The following is a 21,771-nucleotide window of genomic DNA, read 5'->3' as shown; positions in this document are numbered from 1 at the left end:
TAATAAATACATAAATAAATCTAAAAACAACTTTAAAATTGTCTGAGAATAAATATCACCTGAGGTATGAATGTTTGCTTTTATCTTAGGAGTTGATTTGGCAAATACCATCTATATAAGCAAGTAAGGAAAAGACACCCTAGAGTTAGTGACAATTAGGGGAATGTTTGAGTCCCCCAAAGTCTCTAAGTCCCAGAGAATCTTTTCAGTGGGCAGTAACTTGCTTTCCCCTCTTGTCTATCCTAACACACTAAATATAGAGCAGGATAAGAAGTGGACATGTTGTTCCTTGGTTTAAGGGAAAAGGAATATACTGACTGTCTTGCCACCTGTATTGTCTAGGCCATTCACCAAGGAGAGTCTGAATCACACCATCACTTTGTGAAGCAGCATGGAAGTTTCTTAAGTTAAATACACCTTCCTTCCACTGGGATCCAGCAATTTCATTCAGAGGTATTTATCCAAGAGAAATAAAATTATATGTTCATAATAACAGTGCTATAGGAATACTCATAGCAAGACTCTTCATGCTAGCCCCAAACTAGATATACCCCAGAGCTGGTATACATTATGATACAATCCTGTAATAGACACCAAGAAGCATTTATTTCATCAAGGGTTGTACCCCATACTTTCTAGACAAATGGTCTACCACTGAGCAGTGCCTTCCCATCATTAACTAAAAGCAATCATGCCTTCAGTCATGCAACCAATGACTGGGTTCTGTGAATGCTACCTTGAGACCTGTACCTGTTTCTCACTGTCTGGACATTCTTGTGTACATCTGCACAATTATCACTTGCTAATCAAATTCTTCTAGTATCTTCTGCTTCTTCTTCCTCAAACTCATTCTTCACAAAACAACCATTTGTACAATCCTTCCAGGACTGCCTTTCTTTAAGTCTAAAAATCTGGGTGTGTACAGAGACACCTGGAATCTGTTCTTTTTTTGACTCTCCTGTTGCAGTAGTGGCCTGGTTCGGATCTCTGCTCCGTCTGTGGGTCCCAGAGGGTGATCTATTTTCTTACCTTTCCCCCTGTAGAAGGTCACTTCCTTCCACAGACTCCAGACCCTTTTCACTGTCTTCAAAGCCAACCACAGAGCAGTTCTCTCCTCCAATGTCAGCTTCATTGTCACTTCATCTCTGATTCCAAGCCTCTTGTCTCCCTCATACAAAAGGGTACTTGTGATTATACGGGGCCTTTGGATACCCCAAGATATCTTAGTCTCAAGCTTTTTAATTACATCTTCAAAGTCAGGTCACAAATACACGCCCTGAGACCAGAATGTTGCACGTTACCACGCCACCCTAACGCATCTTTCTTTGGCCAATATTTCAACTCTGTGAAGGTTATGGTGTGTCTGTTCTGACCACTGGTAGCTCAATACCTCACAGACACTTTGTACATATGTAATAACTAGTTTGCTAGATACAGTACTGGAATTGAGGTATGTATGCATAGATGGCTTTGATTTTATAACATTTATTTGTGTGTTTATTTATTTATTCATTTATTCCCAAGTTGTAGGCTGGATCTTGTTTTGCTGGATGAAGTACGCTTAAGACCCAGATTTTCCATTCACAAGTCAGAATCACTCTAAGAAACAACCTGACAAATGAGAGTTATTCACCAATTCTGTCTGCTGGGTTTTCCTGAGTTGAACTCTCTTTGCCTAATCCTCACACACCCAGCAGGAAACTCTCAGGAATGCAGCTCCCCTTCAAAGCGCTCTCACCTGTTTGACAGTTTGCAGCCTCCAGGGAGGGTGGTTCTCCCTTGTGCTTCTGCAAGCCTGATTTTTCAAACTCTTTCACCAGCCTCACCACCACTATTTCATCGGTAGCTCTATAATGCAGAACCTGATACTTGCTTTGTGATAGGTAAATGATAGCATGGTAAACAACCAACCAACCAACCAAACAAACAAACTAAAACCAATGCCACTCTGCTATACCAGTAACATTTATTTTGTTATTTTGGTTATTTTGAGAATCTTCCAAATTAGGATATGGGAAGAAGTCATGAAAGGGTCATGTGCACACACATGTGTTTTTGAGAAAAAAAAAAACAAAACAAAAACAAAAAACCTTCATACTTAACATATGTCCGAGTGAAAACTTTCTTAGATATATGAATGAATTCATACAATTAACTGAAGCAAAAATATAGAAAAAGAAGCTCTATTCTTTGCTGTCATTTGTTCATAAAGAAAAAAAAGAATATCTGATTTTTAGAAAAAAAATTGGATTTGTGCTCGTATACAGACACAATTTCGGTGAGTATGTTTTCTCCATCTTATAAATAAGATAAAACTGAGCAAACTAACTTAGGACACCTTAAACCTAATTCTACTGCTCAACACCTTGCCTCATCTAGTCTGTCTGAATATCTCGTCTTAGCTCGTTTAATAAGAGCTTTATGAAGACAAAGAAGAAAAGGAGGTAAAAGATGAGAAAATGAAAATAAAATAAAATAGAAATAAAAAAATGAAGCCTGCTGTCTCTACTTTGCCTATCCTGAACTTACAGCTCAAGGCTGAGATAGGGAAGGCTGTGGAGTATTACTTATTTCTCATGGAGAGGCCAAGTGAGTTGTAATTACCCCAACAATATGCCCTTCTGTTTAGCAAGGAGCAAAGCTCTCCTCTACCACAATGCATGTGCAAATCAGCTCCTTGCTGGTCTGTGCTCAAAAAGACAACCATCCCCCCAAAGGTCTTCTCCCACCCAGCCCAACTGGAGGATGGAGGATGTTCAGTTCTTTGCATCTTATCTTCATGATGCTGATCCCCTACAGAGGACCTGGGTGTACTTGAGCGTTTTATACAAACAGCTTGTCTGTGTTATTAAGAAACTTTCACCAATGAAGACTGGTTATGACTTAAATTCAATATTATGATTTGGATCATTGATGCCCATAAGAGACTCAAGTACTGAAAGCTTGCTTTCTAGGTGGTGGTGCTACTGAGACTTGACTGCATAATGACTCATGATTTGTGGATTAGCCCATGGATGAGGTCATAGCCAAATGGGCTCTTGGGGAGGAATCTCCTTGGAGGAAACAGGTAAGCAGGGACACACAATTGAAAGAGAGATCTGGTCCAAAAGTCCTCCAATCTCCTCACTGCTGTCTTTTCCTTTCCTTATCTCTTAACCCTGCCAAGTTAATTGTGATTAGTGAAGAAAGATGCCAACAGCCAATATCGGGGCAGTAGAGAAATAGGTGGGGTTGAGTTTTCAAGAGCCTAGAAGAGGCTTTCCTCCCCATGAGGAGGGGAGGAAAGAAGAAATCATCATGGAAGAAGAAGAATGTGCAGGAGGAAGAGAGAGAGCTGCCTTGGGGTAGGAGTAAAGAAAATGTGACCCTATAGGCTGGCCAATTGGAGCTAAGAGCAGCCCAGATGAAACATAGTAAATTGTAAGTAAGAATTTGGTGTAAAATTGATAGGGAAATGGATTCTAACAGCATGGAGGGTAGCCAGCTGCCCAGCTATTGTGCTGCCTAAAGTATATTTAAAAATATAAAGGCTGTGTGTGTGTGTGTGTGTGTGTGTGTGCGTGTGTGTGTGTTTTGTATCCAGGTCTCAAAGGTGGGTAAGAAGCTCCAGGCTCGGGACTTTTTAGTATTTTCTGCTATAGCCTCACCCCAAGCCCAAAGCAAAAAGGCCAAAGAACCACAAATTGAAACCTTTGGATATATGAGCCAAGAGAAATCTGTCTTGCTTTATGTTCCTGTCCTCAGGTGTTTTGTTGCAGTAATGAAAAGCTAACTTTTCTAACTCATAGATAGAAACAAAGGAATTGAGGAATCATGATAAAGTCAATAATTGAATCATAAATAATTGAATAAATACTATTCAGTTGTTTTAAATGATGCAAAGCAACTAGAAATAAACTAAGGCCAAGAATGTGAAATATAAGGAATCCCTTATTTTGAATATTAATGCCTTTTGTGGTAGTTAAAATGAGAGCTGTCTGTCCCTCAATAGATTCAGGAATCAGAACACTTAATCCCTGGTTGGTGCTTTTGTCTGTGGACATTATGGAACTTTCATGGCTGGTGTGAAGCCTAGCTGGAGGAAGTACATCACTTTGGGGAGGGCTTTGAAAGCTTATAGCCTCACTCTGTTTCAGTTCACGCTCTGCTTCCTGTGTATGGTTGAGATGTGGCCTCTCAACTTCCTGCTCCAGCTGCTTGCTACCTATTCTCCCCCATCATTAGTGAGTCTCTCCCTCTGGAACTGTAGGCCCAAATAAACTTTTCTGTAAGTCACCTCGGATTCTGATGTTTTAACATAGCAACAAAAAGTAACCATGTACCCATGTTTCCAAATACAAATGTTTGAAGAAGAGAAAAATTTTCTTAAGGAAGGTTTTAATGCTGAACATAGTGATATCTAACCTTAGGTCTGTAGATCAATTCTTTATTTTAGCCCTAGTGTAATCTGCATCTCTCTGGAGGCAGATGAGGGCTGAAGACATCACAGGTACCAGTGTTGCTATAAGCATCTGACTAAGAGCTCTCCTTCATTGAAGTCATTTTAGTACATCAAAGAGAGGCTAACAGTGAAACATATTTGGAGTTTAGTCCTTCATACAGTAAATGACATCCAATACCGTGCAAGGAAGCCTGCAGATGAAAACTTTACTACCTGGCCATCTTCTTGCTGACACAGGAGCTAAAGGAAGCCCTTCTAACCACTAGCTGTGCTAGCATCTAATCACTGCTATAACCGTGTCACTAAGGAATCTCAAAAACATAACCTTAATCCTAATGATATTCTGCTGTACTTGTAGACAGGAGCCTAGCATTATCATCTGTAGAGAGGTGTCATCTAGCACCTGATGGGAGCAGATGTAGAGACCTACAGCCAAACATTAGCAGAGCTCAGGAGATCCTGCAGAAGATCGGGAGGAAGGATTATAGGAGCCAGAGGGGTCAAGGGCACCACAAGAAAACCCACAGAATCAGCTAATCAGGGCTCATAGAGGCTCACAGAGGCTGAATCAATAATCAGGATACCTGTGTTGTGTCTGACCTAGGTCCTCAGCATAAATGTTATGGTTGTGTAGTTTGATGGTTTTGTGAGACTCCTCACAGTGGGAGCAGGGGCTGGCTCTGACTCTTTGGGTTGCTTTGGGGACCGTTTTCCTTCTACAAGGTTGCCTCATCCAGCCTTGTTTGTACATAGTCTTATTGCAACTTGATATGCCATAATTGGTTGATATCCCTGTGAGGCTTGCCATTTTCTGAAAAGAAACAGAGGAGGAGTAGATCTGGGGAAGAAGGGTGATGGGAGGTAAAGACTGGGAGGAGAGGAGGAAGGGGAAATTGCTGTCAGGATGTAATACACGAGAGAATAATAATTGAAAAACCTTTATCTTCTCACATATTTCTGAAGCTCTAATGTCTAAATTAAGTCTTGGTTGGGCTTACTTTAAGATTTTAACTGAGATATTTTCCTTCTGGAAGCCTTAAGGGAACATATTTTTGGTTTGCATTTTCCAGTCTCTTGGTGTTGCCTTCAGTTCCTGGTTTCTGGGTCCACACCAGCCTATGAGTCCACCATCATTCTCATATGCTTTCCAAGAACTCTTAGTCTTGTAACAAAACGGCAATTTACATGATCAGCCATCTGTATTCTATGTCCATGTCTCTGACATTCCCCACCTCTACCTTTCTCTTATAAGGAGCATAGTGATTCTGCTGAATCCACCCACTAGCCTACAACGATTCAATATTTGGGTCAATCTGCTAAGTTGCTTTTGTCCTAGAAGCTAACACATTCCCAGTTTCTGTCATCAGGATTCAGCATCGTTCAAGGGCACCGTCTTTTGTCTAAAATAATAACATTTTCTGTTTTCAAATTGAAAGCTTTTGGCTGGTCCTATACTTTATTCTCTTTCTCTTTTCTATCAACCTGATAACTGAATCTTCTTTTATCAAAAATTATTTGCAAACTTCCCATTTCTTTCTAAATTAATAGCACCTTAGAAAAACAAATACTGTGTTATTTCTGAAGTATGGAAATTTTGACACAAGATCTGATGCAACTGTTGTGAGTATTTTGAGCATCATGCAGTACACAACAGTGAGCTTGGATGTACAGGAGACATGGGTAATGGGTCCTGTAATACATCCATTGTCTAGATAGTCTCTGGCTATGATGCAGGAGGGAATGATTGTAACCAGAGTGCAGTGGCCTCTGAGAGTGGGAAAGAGAAAAGTGTTTGTGGAGTTAGAGGATACAGAAGAGAGAACAGAGATGAACTGAGGGTCTCAACTCCAGTCCTTCATGGCTTACTCTTCACTGCGGATGACCTTGATATATGTTTGAATGTACACTATACAAGCCTAGAGGGAAAATCTCTGAAAAGATTAGAAACGCATATCAAGTATTCCCAGAGAGCCAGGAATTCCCTGTTCCCACCAGCCTGTGGGAAAGGAACCTCACCATTCATTGGACACTAGGTAGAAATTGTAGAGGGATTTGGCTGCAGTGTTGAAAGTAAGTATTCTTTAGAAGAAAGGCTTCTCTGGTTCCATGCAACAGTGATCAGAAGCAAATTCAGTTTGACTGTAGCTCAAATGCGTTCTATAGTCATGCTCAAGAGTATTTACAAGAACTCAACATTTACTCTCATATAAAATTCATGTTGTCAAACATTTATTCTGAACTTAACATAATTAGCATTTGAAGCAAGAAAGTGTGACTTATAATGAGGGGAAAAAATCAATCAATTGAAACAGTATACAGACAATAAAGTTCATAAACAAAGCTTTCAAAACATATTATCACCGCAGCCATAAGTTCAGAAACAAGAAGAAAGATGATGGTTCATGATGTTTAGAGGTATGGACAACATTAAAAGACCCCATGGCCCTTCTAGCAGTGTAAACTACTCTCTTAGAGGGAGAAAGTATATTCCATAATGGAAAACAAAGATCTGTAATCTTGACTATATAGTAATAGAAGCTGCATAAAACGAAACCCAGAGAGAACTGCTTTTCAAAACCTGACCGATCAAATGAGCAAAGTATCAGAGCTGAGGGACAACTTCATCCTCAGACACACAAGTAATGCAAATAAGGGGCTTCCCAAAGGAGGAGAGAGAGTTTCCAGTTGTAGGCAATCTTGAATAAAACTACAAAGGAATATGCATATATTTGTGTTGGCCCGTGCTTTCAATTCACTTGAGTAGGCACTCAGAAGAGAAATTGTTGGATCCTAGGGATCATATATGCTTAACTCTCTTCTCTCTTCTCTTCTCTTCTCTTCTCTTCTCTTCTCTTCTCTTCTCTTCTCTTCTCTTCTCTTCTCTTCTCTTCTCTTCTCTTCTTCTCTCCCCTCCCCTCCCCTCCCCTCCCCTCCCCTCCCCTCCCCTCCCCTCCCCTCCCCTCCCCCCCCCCTCCCCTCCCCTCCCCTCCCCTCCCCTCCCCTCCCCTCCCCTCCCCTCCCCTCCCCTCCCCTCCCCTCCTTTTCTTTTCTTTTCTTTTCTTTTCTTGAGACAGGCTTATTCTGTGTAGCTCTGGTTATTCTGGAACTTGCTCTTTAGACCATACTTAACTCAAACTCAGAGGTTTGCCTGCCTCTGCCTCCCAATTGCTAGGACTGAGGGCATTTATCACCACTGCACAGCTGTATGCTTAACTCTTAAAAGAAATTCCTTAAACAACTTTTGAAAGTGATATTAGCATTTTAAAAATTCCCCAACAATGTATTAAAATTATAAATACCAACACTCTCACCAAGATTTTGTGTTATTATTATTTTTAGTTTTAGCAACGCTCTGGGGGGTATAATCTCAGTATATAGTGCAGTTTTTTAGTTTATTTTTTTCCTCTGATGGTAAGTATGTTTGAATGGGCTTATTATGTACTCATATAGGTATATGAATGGATATATATAAAGATAACTACATACATACATATACCATATGAATATCTAATTGTTTTGGGGGTATTTCTCTCCTTTCTAATAAGTTCCAAATAATCTTTATATAATCTAGAGATGAGTCAACTATACGTGTTGCAAATATTTTCTGTTCTTCTGTCATTTTGTAATGGCAGTGCTGATGAGCTAAGCACCAGGTGGGTGTTTCTTCTCTTCTTAAATTTTAACTCTGACAACATTCTTTTGAACTTAGTGTCTGAAGTTTTACATTCATTCCATCCTTCTTGGCAAACAAGCTATGCACTATATTAAAGTGAGAGGGTAGAGTGAGGAACTGTGTCTTAGAAACTGAATAGGACAGTTGCTGGGGAAGTCTGTCTTATACAAAGCTTTCTTGTTCTATATGATTACTCAGTCATGGGGAACTCTGGACACAGCAGTCAAGGACTCTGAATATGACAGAGGGAAGACTTTAATAGCTTTTTTGAGATATAATCAACTTAAAATGAACTGTATACATTAATCTTCAAAATATGATCAATCTTAAGATGTGTGCACATTCATAAAACACTCAGTCCAAGCAAGTGAGTTGGCATCTCAATCACCACCCACAGTTTGTTGGTGCTCTCTGAATTCCTCCTCTTCTCCCTCCCACCTCATCTCCAAACTCTGCTAAGCTGCATTGTATCACTGTAGAATTACCTTGCATTTCCTGCCCTGTCATAGAAATGACATCACACAGTGTGTCCTCTTTCTGCTGGGCTTCTTCCCCCCAGTGGAATGACTTCAGATGTATATATATCACCCATCTAACATGTCGCCCGTTCCTAAGACTGAGCAGTTGGACGCACATACAGCACAATGTATTTACTCACCTGCGGATGAGCACTTGGTTGGGTTCCAGGTCTGGCCAGGTCTAGACAGCATCCATGAGCATGTCTGTATATAAAGTCTTTGTATACACAGATGATTTCATTTCTGCCCAGGCTCTCAGCCTCCACAGGAGGAGGGAGAAAATGAGGATTAAAGTCAATGTAGGATAAAGGAAAATCTGGCAGATGGGCTGAACAATGAAGGAATGAATACAGCAGAAAACACACAGTAGGCAATCTGAGTCTATGAGTACCACATCCTCAGAGTTAACCAACCTGAAATCAGGAATATAAAAATAAAAAAAAAATTGAGCCAGACATGGCTGTGTGTATCTAGCTCACACAAAACAGCCAACCAACAAGAATTACACTTAGATTGTATTAGGTGTTGTAAGTAACTTAGAGCTGATGTATTGAATGAAAGAGGATAAGCCCAGGGTATGTACAAATGCTATGCCATTTTATAATAGGAATTTGAGAACTTTTGGATTTTATTATTTATAGGAGTCCTGGAACTTTGCAGATACCACCTGTAAGGATATAAGTGTAGATAAATAGGTAAACATAATATAAAATTAAGACTTTCTTTCTTTCAAAAAATAATACTAGCCTGGCATGGTGGTACACAACTTTAATCCCGACATTCAGGAGGCCGAGGCAGGCAGATTTCCATGAGTTCGAGGTCACCTTCTTCTAGAGAGTGAGATCTAGGACAGTCAGGACTACATAGTGAGGTCCTGTTTCTAAAACGATGGTAAGTCAATGTAATTAAAGACTCGGGTCTGGAGAAGCTATTTGCAAAACATATATCTGATAACATTTCCTTAATATATAAATAACTCAGAAATCAATAACAAGAAAGAACAACAAATCAAAATGAGCAACAGCTTTGAACACAAAGAGCAGGTAGCATGATATGAAAACACTGAATTAACAAATGATTAATAATAATGAAAAAATAATATATATATAAATATAAAGATAATGATAAAGAATATATGGTTATATATAAAGTGATAAGTAATAACTAGTTATAAACCTCAGCAGGCAAGACAATGAATGCATTATTAATAAACATCTAAAGTAAAAGGATGGGACACATCAGGTGTAGGAGAGGATGTGGGGGAAGCAAGCTGCCCATGAGCTGCTGTATGATAAGTTTCTCCATAATCTAAGCTGACCAAATAAGCAAGCATCCCACTCCTAAATGTTTACCAAGACCCACATTTTAATCTCCAACTTTGATTAACCCAACCATTGCATAGAGCTTCAAATTTGTGACTTGAGTTCCCTCACAAGAAAACATGGTTCAAGTACTCATCAGAATCCCAGCAATTGAGAGGTAGAGGCTGGAAAGTCAGAAGTTTAGAGCTAACCTCAGCTACATAGAAACTTCTGGGCAATCCTGGGCTACATCAGACTTTTTTTTTTTTTTGAAAAAAATTAGAGCAAAAACCAAATATAAACTAGAAAATGTTATCAATATATCGACTGTACATTTTCTGGCTGGACAGCCATGTGCAGACTGTAGGTTGGAGTATCATTTTATGTCTTGAAAAAGCAAATCATTTAAAGAACACCTTACATTCATTCAGTTTAAAAAAAAAAAACACCAATAACGATTAATAGTTCTTCCTCCATGCTTGTTTACAGACCTTAAATAAACATTGTAACTAAATTCTTACTAACGCACTTCCAGACTCCTTTCAATCTTATCACTGTTCTCTCTGCTTATAAAATGACAACTGGCAATATCAATTAATCTTTCAACAACTCGACCCAACCCCGCACCCCCGGCTTGGCTCAGTTTTTCTCGGATGATCTCTCATCTATATTTTTCCATACAAAAATCTTCAGCACAAGAATTTCAGCCATCAGAACCTGTCTGACTTTTCCCTAAGCTGTTAGCGAATTTGATGCCTGTTCTTTGTGTGGTCCTCTCTCTGCACATGCGCAGCAGCTGGAGTTTCCAGATGAGCAGGTGTGATATAAAGACCACATCAGATCAAGCCCGTATCACTGCATCACGGAAAATCAGTTTGCTTCCCAATATAAACGGCAGCATGCTTTCAAATCTAGCAAGCACTGGTGTTCCCCCACGGTCTGTGAAACAGCTCAGACTCCTGACACTGTGACAGCCTTGTCTCTGTTTTGAGAACAGACAAGAGGACTGATGGCTGATTCCCTTGAAATAGTGACATCTACATGCTCGTACAGTAAGAAAAGAGCGGATCTTTGTGATCCACTCTGTTTTCCCTCTCTGAGTATTACAGCCATTTTTATCTGTAAATGATATTTTTAAAAGTTGTGATGAATTCTCAAAAATGTGCTGCATAATACAACTCCATACATTTCAGAAGCTGACAGCTGCCCTCTGAGGTATAGCCTGACAGCCTAAAATCCAGAAATCAATCATCTAGATTTAGTGACGCTATGCCGTGGCTCCCGGGATGTATTGCGGCACCCAGGAACCACTTATTTGAGATATGCCATCGTAACTCTGATAGATTAAAGCTCCATATCCAGAAAACAATTGGGGGGGAGGGGGAGGGGCGGCGGGGGAGGGATGCTATCATAGATCTGCCAGGTTACAGCCCAGGACCCAGAAGCCAACCCTGGCAAGTCTGTGCTTCATGGAAGCTCCCAGAAACCTGTGAAACAGCGGGATGACAATTCTGTTCTTCAACAGCCCATTATGAACTAATTAGCATACATGAATTGCAGATTTGAAGCATTAAAGTGATGTACAAATCATTAATTTTTTGTCAAATCTATGTCATCCTTGTGTATGCTCCTATTTTAATGTTGCATGACAGAGAAAGAGGTACAATCCTCTGTATATAAAGAGAAGAGATTTGGTGTAGCTGATATAATGAGATCTATTTAAGCTCTATGCATTTGCAGCTTTGAATCTAGAGGCTGGTGGGGAAGCTGCACTGGTCCCATTAGGGTTAATTGTGATAGGATGGTAATATATTCAAAACCCCAGGGGTAGCTTCTACATGTTGTCTGAATGAAACCTGGTATGTTAGGGCAACTTCACATTTGAGCTTTCTCTTTTAAAAGTCCTCCTTTTGATTAATATAAAGCGTCATGAAATCCTTCTCTCTGACTGCGGGAGGTAGAACTACTTACAATGAGAGCAGAGACCATAGGTGTCTGCAAGGCTCCAGTGCAGCAAATATAGGCTTCTCAACCCAGTGCCAAACTTAATTTATAAAGATGTAGATTGTTGATGCCATGGAAAAAGGAAAACAACATCAAAGCCGATTTTCATACTGGAAAAGGCTCCTAAATATTAATTTGTGGTTTTCTGTATTGTCTTGGTGTATTTAATTACTACAGCTTTTGGTGCTTAAACAACTGCTTGGTGTTTCATTTGAATTTCTTGTTTCTTACTACAGTGAAGTCACAAGGCTTAATTTGTTAGTACTGTAATCGTTTCTATAGCAACAAGCCTAATGTTATATATAAATATGTATGCAGTATGTATATAAGTGTGTATATACATAATAAATGTATAGTAGAGATGATTATGACTTATTCTAGGAGCATGCCATGAAAAGACTTAGCTTTCAATGAAAATCCTAATTAAAAATGCAGATGTACTTTGTGAGGCAGAAGAGATGGCAATGGACTGAGTGGGAGCTGTGTGAACAGGAGATGGCCTTGGTAGTTCTTTCTTCCTGGAAGCAGAGTTACTCCTCCCAGGAAGCTCTTTCAACCACATAAATTTTGAGTAAGACAAAATTTAGACCAAATTCAAGAAAAGAAGTGTTGTTCAAAAGACCATATACAAGAAGCCTGGGGTTACACCCAAAATGAAGTTGGAAAGCCTGAGATTATTTGCTCTGTTTTCCTAAAAGAAATGTTTATACACAAATCATTTGCATCAGGCATTTCTATTTAAAGTCTACATTGTAACTCCATTAAAGCTAAGCTTCAGAGTAGGGGAGCAAACACCCAGCCTGGAAGGTAAGATTTGCTATGTCACCTAACAATGTAGAAGCCCTTAGGGTGAGATACTGGAGCCATAAATCCATTATCTCCAACATCAGCTTGGTCCTCTGTACTGTGGACGCTAGGGCATGACAATGATGTGCCCTGTGCTGAACATGACTCCTCTAAAATTAACCTAATTGTAGGGGGCACGGTCATCTATCACGGGAAATTTCCAGCTCCATGCGACAGTGATATGGTAACCATAGCGACTTACCTCTAAATAGGGTTTATTTTTCATGACTCATTGTAAGTGCAAAGATAAACCAGCTGAGGCCAGTGTGGAGGCTGCACAATTCTAACAGTGACTCACTTTGATTGCCTTTCTACTGTTTCATGCTAAACGTGATACCATAACCTTCATTCTCATAACACTTGCTACCCACCTGCATAAGACATCCCATTCCAGGCTGAGCTGAGAGAATGAAGGAGGCTCTCTGACATCCTCCCACCCCTGTCTTCCGTAGTAGTGAAAATATCATTTCAATCTTGGCTGCCACACACTGCATTTGGATATAGCGTTTTGTATTGGGGATTAATCAGCAAAGTGTTGGACAACCTCCAGGAAATGCACAAAATATGGAACACTTCATAAATTTACATTCTTCCATGGGGGCCATACCAAATCTTTTCTGTATCATTCAAATTTTAGTCCTCATGCTGCCAAAGAGAGCACAAGCTTGCTTCTTTTGAGGAACTAATCATTGCTTTGCAGGTAGCTCCAACCGAACTCTGTGGTTGGCTACAAACCCTTGATCAGCTCTTTGGCTCATGGTCATGATGTATATCCAAAAACGTTTGTAAAGGTGAGTTGTTAACTGAGCCTGATGTGGTCATTAGCAAAATGAGAGTACCTTTAGAAAAGACAATGGAAGCATGGTCAGTTGGCGATAGGCAGTATCTCTTCTCCAATAGGTACTTCCTTGTGATTTAAGCAGGACTATGAAGTGATCAAAGGAAAGAGGCCTTGGTGCCATGGAGAAAGGTCAAGTCCTTATTCCACACAAGGTAGACATCAGCTGGACACTATTCATGTTTTTATTCCATAAATCTTTCATTTCTATTCACAGCCCCATGTCTCACTAATTTTTTCCTTTTAATTTGCAGTATTGGTCAGATGTTTTTCTGGTTTGAGGCTGTATCTTGCACTTACCCAAAATAAAAAAATTATATACCAGAACTTAACTCTTAAGGTAATGGTGTTTGGCACTGGGGACCTGGGAGGTCATTAGACTATGAGGAGTCTACTCTCATAGGAGAGAACATTACTATTTTAAGAAAGTTCAAATGAACTAGCTCTTTTCTTCCATCCCTTCTCCCAGGTGAGACTGTAAGCAGAGGCACCATCCTGAAGGAAGAAAATGCATCTTCCTCAGACACAGAACCTTCGAGAACCTTGAACCTGAAACTCTCAGGGCCTCCAAAATGGCGAGAAGTAAGTTTCTATTATTTACAAATTACTCAGTCTGATACTTTTGTTATAATGGTCCAAGACGGCTGCCATGTGGGTATTTGGCCATTGGCTGGCTCATTGCTGATTAGAATGTGCACAGCTCGAGCAGGTGATTTTTACAAAAGCTGTAGAGTAGAATAGTCAGGAGCTATGGAGTCCCATAGAATTAGGCTCAGGCTTTGAGGTTCACTTTTATAACTCCTGTGACTTTAATGAGTTTCTTTGTTTATCAAACTTTGGTCTTCTTGCCTGATAAATGAAGAATATAAAAACACCTTCCTTAGAAAGTTTCTGAACAGAAATGAATCAATAAACATAAAGCACCAAGATAAATATCTAACTCAAGGTAAGCACTTGATCACTGTTGGTTATACGTTTATTATTATTAGTTATTCATTATTATTATTATTATTTATTTTCAAGACAGGGTTTCTCTTTGTAGCCCTGGCTATCCTGGAACTCACTCTGTAGACCAGGCTGGTCTTGACCTCAGAAATCTGCTTGTATCATTATTATTATTATTATTATTATTATTATTATTATTATTATTATTAATGCTGTTACTCAAACTTACTTGAATTTAAATCATGAATATCATTTCCTCTTTTCTTTTCTTTCTTTCTTTCCCTTTCTCTTTCCCTTCCTCTCTCCACTTCCTCTTTCTTCCCTGCTCCTTCCTCTCTCTTACAGAATTTCAGTGTGTATAATAGAATGACCTAAATATATAATCTTCTTGCTTCAATCATTGAAATTGCATTAATTCAAGTATTAGAATTACAGGCATGCTCTATGCACCACAATGTCTGACGGCTTTTTCTTAAACAAGCTACCATAATCTTTAGTATTCAGTTTTATTATGTATATAGTTGTTATTGTACAAAGTCAGAGATCTCAGGCATGAAGTTATCTGGTAAAGAGGTTAGCATATACAGAAATGACAAACAGTAATAGCTGCATGACAATATTCATTTCCTTCTTGCTTAATGTCAGGATTCCATTTTGCTTGAGATGGTAAACTATCTGTCTAAAACTACTCCTTCCTAATTTCCATGAAAGTAGGAGATGCTAACGTTCTGTCCAAAATAATTTATTTTTAAAATAGTGTTCTTTCTTGAGTAAAAGAGCAAAACCTTACTTTGCAAAAGCTATTTCCTCACTCTCCTTCCTCACCAAACATCTGGAGCTACTGTAAGCCATCTTGAAAGAATGAGGACCAGACCCACTGAGAAATGGCAAAGTACAATTCAATAGATCTTGGCTGTGTGATGGAATCACTGAGCTTTGGAATGCCCAACTCTAGTCTATTCGATGAGGAAAACGTCCTTATTGGCTCATGCCCATGTTCTTTTACTGTTATTGACTATGATGTTCTGTACAACCAAAGAGAACCCAAGGTTTTCCATGTGGAAATTTTATTCTTCTTCATCATCATCATCATCATCATTATCATAATCTTATCGATGACATACCCCAGCTGTCTATATCTGTTTTATTCTTATGGGTCATTACAAAGGGGTTGATTCTGGCTCATGGAAAAAAAATTAGCAGCATGTACTCAAAATTATATAGGATCTTCAGTTCCCTGTGGGGAATGAAAAAGTCCTAACAGCCTCTGAACCCAGGAGAGAAAAATCAAGCAATAGTCAGATCAAGCTATAAGGTCCTAATTTGACTCCTAATGTTGTTAAGACATGTGAATGTGTTGAATCACATAGATTCACTTAGAACTTGTTATCTAGAGATCTATGTCTAGCATCATCTAACAATAACAGGATCAGTTAACAATATCTGGAATGGAATGGGGATGAAAGATAGCTCACCATTAAGAGTACTGTCTGCTCTTCCAGGAGACTTGAGTTCAATTCTTGGCATTCATATAGAGTCTTACAATCATCTATCATTCCAGTTCTAGAAGATCTGTTGCCTTCTTCTGGCTTTTGTGGGTACCAGGTATACATGCACACAGTGCACAGACATATATATGCAGGCAAACACACCCATATACCTTAGAAGAAGAAGAAGAAGAAGAAGAAGAAGAAGAAGAAGAAGAAGAAGAAGAAGAAGAAGAAGAAGAAGGAGGAGGAGGAGGAGGAGGAGGAGGAGGAGGAGGAGGAGGAGGAGGAGGAGGAGGAGGAGGAGGAAAAGAAAAAGAAAAAGAAAAAGAAAAAGAAAAAGAAAAGAAAGAGAAAAAGAAAAGAAAGAGAAAGAGAAAAAGAAAAAGAAAAAGGAAAAGGAAAAGGAAAAAGAATATGTGGAATGGGCTAGAGAGAGCCCATGACACTAGACTTCTTCCCAATCAATCAGATGTTTAAGGATCCCATTCTTCCAATAGGTTGCTTGAACAGTCCCAGTTCAGCTGTGAAGCAGTTCTGAAAGTTGAACCTTCTCCCTCCAGTAAGGAGAAAGAGATCCTCAAGAGGGAAGTAAGATAATAACTAGGATAATCATGGGACCAAGCAACATGGCTCTCCTGTCCTTAATAGAGGATATTACTTACCCAGTTTCTTTCCTTCCCTCAATCATGTCTGGATTGTGCCTATCTCTTAACATTACAAGGAAAAACACAACAGGTACAAGATAATGTCAGAATATTCCCAAAGACAAACTGGCCACTAATCTGTATTTTACATGAGAAAGTTACCTTAAACCTAGAGGAAGAGATTTTTCTATATCCCTCCAAGAACTCAGTAAAATGCCTGCTCTCTTCCCTGTCATTGGGTAGCCTGAGTTTTCCAAAATAAGTTCTGTTCCTTTATCCTTAGCCTTTTCTTTTCCAATTAAAAATTTCCTGTGAGAGTTTATAATAGATATCTACAAATATATTTATTTATATGGGATAAGGCTAAATAGAGATTAAATACTGAATGAAGAGTAGTAATGAACTTTTTTCAAATAGCAGTAATCACCAATAATTAGAGATGGGCAATGAGTGTCAACTCTCCCTATAACCTCTTTTGTTAGTTTATATTAAAATTAAATCCCCAAGCAAATCTGGCTTCAGATAGAGGCAAATATTGAAAATTTAATAGGAACTAAGAACAATCCAGTGCATACAATCTATTCTACAAGTTTGATGAAAGTCTAGCTCTAGGTCTTTAGATATTCTAACAACTGATACCTCCAGTGATTTTAGGTTCATACGACCAAATTCTAGAGGCTCTGTTGAACTAACCTTAGAGGAGCCATCATGTCCCCCAGCCCCCACCCCCATCCCCCAGGGGACTGATGACTCAATCAATGACCAAACACAGCACAGCCTAGAAAGCAGCTTCCAGAAAATTTTCTAAAAGATGCAAGGTACAGGATGTGCTTCTACATGACTGTTTGTGAGAGCAGAAGGGGAGTCTAGACTGTTCAGCCAACACATTTTCACCTGGTACATTCCACATGTAACATCACTAATATAACTTGGCAAGCTATTAATTTTACCATTGAAAATCTATTTTAACACGAATTATGCTAATTAGGACCCCTCTGTTGTTCTTGGGAGATTGAGCTAGTCTAAGCACCTCTGGAGGGAGGAGTTTCTAATTGAAAAGCTGACTGATGACACCTAGAGTATGAATTTTGGGCCAGGACAAATGACCAGCCTTATGGTGTAGCTTAAGCAAACTAACATTTATGTAATTTTATACTCCCTATAAACCGTAGGGGAGTTTTAAATGGCAGACATCCTATTAAGTATCCTACGCGTTAATAAAATGCAAAATGAGAAGTAAGCCTTTTATCTTATGACTTGCAAATTTGAAATTCTTACTATTATAGCATCCAAACTTGGCGTTAATCCCCAAAACTGTCCAAGCCATTGCTTTAAGAGGTAGGCACTTCTCAGCTTACTAATATCATCCAGTGTTCTCACTTGAGTAAAAACAGCAAATTTAGTTACTGATGTCTGTCTTGAACAGTATGTTAATTGAAAATGACAGGATTAAAGACAACATTAAATGGTGAAAGTCGGGATCCATAGGAAGTAGTCAAGAGCAAAATAACAATGTTATTAGAATACTAAGAAGGGAGGGAACCTCAGCTCAGTGCCAAGTGGCTCAGGCAGGGCATGGCACTCCTGAGATGACCCCAGAAACCCATAGGCTCCGGGCACCACTAAGATGAGCACGTAAGTGTTAGAGAGATGGAAGAGAAAGAGAGGCAGAATGGTGTGTGGACACTGAAGAAAGGTAGAACTGGAGACTTGAAGGTAGTGAGGAACAGCCTAATGTGAGTAGCTTGTGACACCATCTGAGGCCATGATGAGGCCCTGGCCCATGCTGCTCCTGAGTGCCATATCTGGGTCAGTGACCCTACAGTAGTGAGGGAGTGAGGATATCTTTTACTGCTAAAGGGTATGCAGATGTCCCCAGTCTGGGCTTCTGCTTGGGGCCATGTTAATATCTGAGGGCTATGAAGAGCTGGCCCTACCCTCATCTGATGTAGCACTCTGGAGAGCAGGGAGAGCTGTCTCTGCCCACTCACCGGGGCAGAGTGGAAAAGCTAGCCCTGAGGGCATAAGAATGAGTGAGTTGGTTCCATCCCTTGCCTAGGCAGTGCTGGATAGCTGGCCCAGGTGATGTGGGTGCTGGAGAGCTGGCTCCAATGGCATGAACCTAAGTGTTGGGCACACCAGTTCACCTACCACTCAGGCCTAGATCCAGGGCTTTGAGTTGGCCCATCCCAACATCCACCCTATCTATGAACTGCTGGAGCATGTAAAGGACCTGGTCCTCCAGAACCAAAGCTGCAGGATCTCCGTCATGACACAACAAGGCAACAACGGGCTACCTGAGAAGGGTCCCAGTGAGGACCCAGTACTGATAGTGTAGCAGAAGCCAGAGTCCAGACCAGTGATCATTTGCAGGAAAAGCTATTTGGACACATGGTGTGTCACACCTTGACACACCATGGTATGTATGTCACTGAGATGACCCTAGACACCCATAGAATGTCTTACTGACATTCCATGGTGAAATCCATTTGTTTGTTTTCCTTTGGGGGAAGGTTGCAAGGATGGAGGAGGTATATGGAGGGACAAGGAAAGGAGTGTGAATGGAGTACATGATGTGAAATTCACAAAATCAATAAAATGTTACAAAAGAAGAAGAATAAAAAAAAAAAGAAAACTAAGAAGGAACCATAATAAATGTGGGTTAGGAAGTTCACAGCAAGCCATCTCTTATCATTCCTCCTCCATTTTGACCCCACAATGAATGTATTTTGCAGGCTTGCTGTAGTTTCATAACCACTTATATGCTTATCTCTGATAATTTCTTTTTTTTTTTTTTATTAATGAGCATTTACTCTATGGTTTCCAATTTCCAAAGGAAGCAATGAGAAGGCAAAGACTTATCAAATGTGGTAACTGGATGGTAGTGGCACTATTTACATTTTCAGAGAAACTAAGATCCTGACTGGCAGATTCAGTAGAGAGTCAAGCATCTGAAGAATACTTTATATCCATAGTCCCCACACCTCTGTTTTAGCACACTCTGAAGTGGTGATTTTTCTATGTATATTTGAGAACTTGATGAAAGTCAGTTTTGTTTTTGTTTTTGTTTTTGTTTTTGTTGTTGTTGTTGTTGTTGTTTTTAGTTCACAATTTCATCAGGACTTATCCACAGCTGCTTCTCCCCATACACTTGGGGCAAGAAGGTCATGGAGACTGAAATATATAGTAGAAAAGAGATCTTCATGTCATGGCCAAGCAGAAATGAGAGAGCCTGACAGGAAGAGGAAATGGATTGTGTCCCCAGTATCCACGATCCATGGCCTACTTCCTCTAGCCCAATATAACTTCATAAAGTTTCCACAGACTTTCAAAGTAATATGCCCTGTTTGGAAACAACGTTCAAAATGAGCTTATAGGAGAAGTTTTAGCTACAAAGCAGGACACACACCATCCTTCACAGAGGTCAAGGCTGAACACCTGCACACCCATACACTGAAAGAGACTGGCTCACTCCTACTTTTTCTCTAGGGCTCTTTGCAAATATGGTTGGCGCATCTTGGCTGGACTTCTGGTGGAAACTCATTCCTAACTGTCCTCTTGTGTTTGTTCAGTCACTGTAGAGGCGGAGTCCGAGTACTGCCAACCCAGCATACATCACTCCATTTTCTGCCATTAATAACTCAATACCATGGAATAGGTCACATAAAAATAAAAGTGTTTTACTTTGAATTTTGAGCCTGGTCTAAGGCTGAAGGGCTACATCCAGTGACAGTCTCTGCCTGGCAGAGTCCTGAGGCAATGGAGGACATCATATGGCACAAATGGGGAGCTCACTGGAGACCTAGTCAAACTGGCTTCTATAGCAGATTCTCTCAAGATAATCCATTAGCACATCAATCCATTAGCTGTACAAATGGATTGATCCATTCATGAGAGTATCCCCCTAATCACCTATTAAAGGTCATACCTGGTACTGCATCTTAGTATCTCACATGGGAATTAAATTTCAATGTGAGTTTTATAGGAAACAAACTATTCAAACTATAGCAGAGACTATCAAGATTTCTTTAATGCAGAGTTTAATTCACTAAGAATGCACACATTGAAGTCAAAGCTATACAAAAGTTCTTTAATATTCTTGAAGGAGTGGTGAGAGGTGGTAGAATTAATTTCTACCTAAGAAACCACCACTTCACTGTATTCCTCCCATAAATAAAAAAGATGGCTACTTCATATTTGATTTTTTCCCATCTGTTAAACAAAGATAATTTTAATTTTCCTTCCTTTTTAAAAATAACAAATCTCTTATACTCCTATAAAAGGCTTATTTAGATACTCAATATTAAGCCAGTTCTTAACAATAATCTACTGATGTCTTCAGGGTTTGATCTTCTGAGAATTAAAACCCACTAGACCCTCCTTGAAGCTCTCTGCTGGGAATAGCACATGGCTCCCAGAGTGGTAATTAAACTTCCTGGAAAGGCTGGGTATGGGTGTGGGGGAGGACTGGGAGACTACAGACCTTGGGATGAATAGATTAAAAAACAACAGCAGAAGCAATAATTAGCAGGTAGAGAGGTTAAATGGTTAAGTGGTGATCCATCTATACAGTGGCCCTTTCTCTACTAAACCTACCAAAGGATGAATGCAGTGATAAGCACTCCAAAGTACCCTAGGCTTGCAACAGCTTTGGAAACCCCGAGCTGGTTTAACTGATATAATTATTGTGGATTCATTGAAGTCTGCACAGGCAAGTATTTAAAGCACTGTCAGGAAGTATTAAATCTCCCTTCTGAGACCAAGACAGAAAGAGGTAGGACAGCTCATTTTTTACATTAAAGCCGGATTGAGCCTGATTAGTATTTGAAATATTTCTTTCCCAATTTTGGGCAGCATTAGATTTTGGCTAGTGAAATATAAATGAACATCAATTGTACATGACAACCGCTGATCCAAAGCACTTAAAATTCCCAGAATGTTCTTTTCTCTCTTAGACTGGCTGCCAGGGTCTCCTCATCAAAGCCAGCTACCAGAGGCAGCTCAGTGGAGGAGGTCCCCTGTAATCCATGAGGGGTTAGAGAGATAGCTGTTTGTTTTGTGAAGACATGAA

The 21,771-nt window shown here is 39.7% G+C and overlaps 1 non-coding gene across 1 annotated transcript; it reads right to left on the bottom strand.

Moving 5' to 3' along the window:
* Window positions 1–13,341: 13,341 nt before the first annotated feature.
* LOC147006050 (U6 spliceosomal RNA) lies at window positions 13,342–13,444 on the bottom strand. The gene has a single exon (XR_015048859.1). It is a non-coding gene; the product is annotated as a U6 spliceosomal RNA (small nuclear RNA).
* Between the last annotated feature and the right edge of the window lie 8,327 nt (window positions 13,445–21,771).

This window comes from Mus caroli, unplaced genomic scaffold, assembly GCF_978045245.1.
Source record: "Mus caroli unplaced genomic scaffold, Mus_caroli_1 scaffold_1, whole genome shotgun sequence".
Taxonomy (NCBI): Eukaryota; Metazoa; Chordata; class Mammalia; order Rodentia; family Muridae; genus Mus; species Mus caroli.
Note: the sequence above shows the minus strand (reverse complement) of the source record. Positions and strands in the feature narration are given on the sequence as shown.